Raw genomic sequence first — 866 nt, 5'->3', positions numbered from 1 at the left:
CACCTATCCACGTCCTCCATAAATGCTACCTCTCCCGCTGAGTTAATCCAGCACTTTGTGTTCTACATAAGATTCCAAGATTTGCAGTTCCTTATGTTTACACCCAACTACCTCCAACTACCAACAAAGTGGCTTGCTCAGTTATTCCAGAGGGCAGCTCGGAACCACCACGTTGACAGCAGGACTTCTGCTCTGAAGGAGACCAGTGACCCTGTGAGGGCTTATGACTATCTGGTGTCTCCAGGTTTATGATTGCTGGGACTGGCCTTCACTCCAGACCTCCAGAACTACTTGAATTTGAGTCTGGGGTGGGATTCGAACTTCTTGTCTCCAGACCATTAGCCTTGGAACACGACCTAAACAGTTGTGGTTGGTCACCAAAGCACTGAGGTCGCACCTAAGATGGTCTGTTCCAGCTGCACATAATCTCCTCCCACCTCACCAACCTCTGCCTCCAGCCCCGGCCCTGCATCACCGGTTCAGTAATGTGACCACTGTGATGCCCTACCCAGTGGCAAGAGCTGATTGCCAGCTCCCGTGAGCAGGCAAACCAAAGGGCAGGAGGGAACGCCAACGAACCATGGACCATCATCCCAATGGTCGCAGGGAAATCAGTCTTAATCTCTTCTTGGGCTAGGAAGAGCTAGGATCATCTCAATGACTCCCGGCTAACTCTGTGGCGGTGCGTCGTTCAGATACCCCTTTGGACATTCTGGCCATTCGCTCCGGGCTCACCCAGTCGCACAGACTAGCTGTTTACTGAGCGTTGTGTGTGCAGTAGCCATGCTATCTGTCGTTGGCACTGGTTGCCATGCTGTAGCTGCCAATGCAATGAGCTATTCCCAGCCGGTGCACATGCAGTGAGC

Source organism: Amblyraja radiata, chromosome 23 (assembly GCF_010909765.2).
Source record: "Amblyraja radiata isolate CabotCenter1 chromosome 23, sAmbRad1.1.pri, whole genome shotgun sequence".
Classification (NCBI taxonomy): domain Eukaryota; kingdom Metazoa; phylum Chordata; class Chondrichthyes; order Rajiformes; family Rajidae; genus Amblyraja; species Amblyraja radiata.
Note: the sequence above shows the minus strand (reverse complement) of the source record.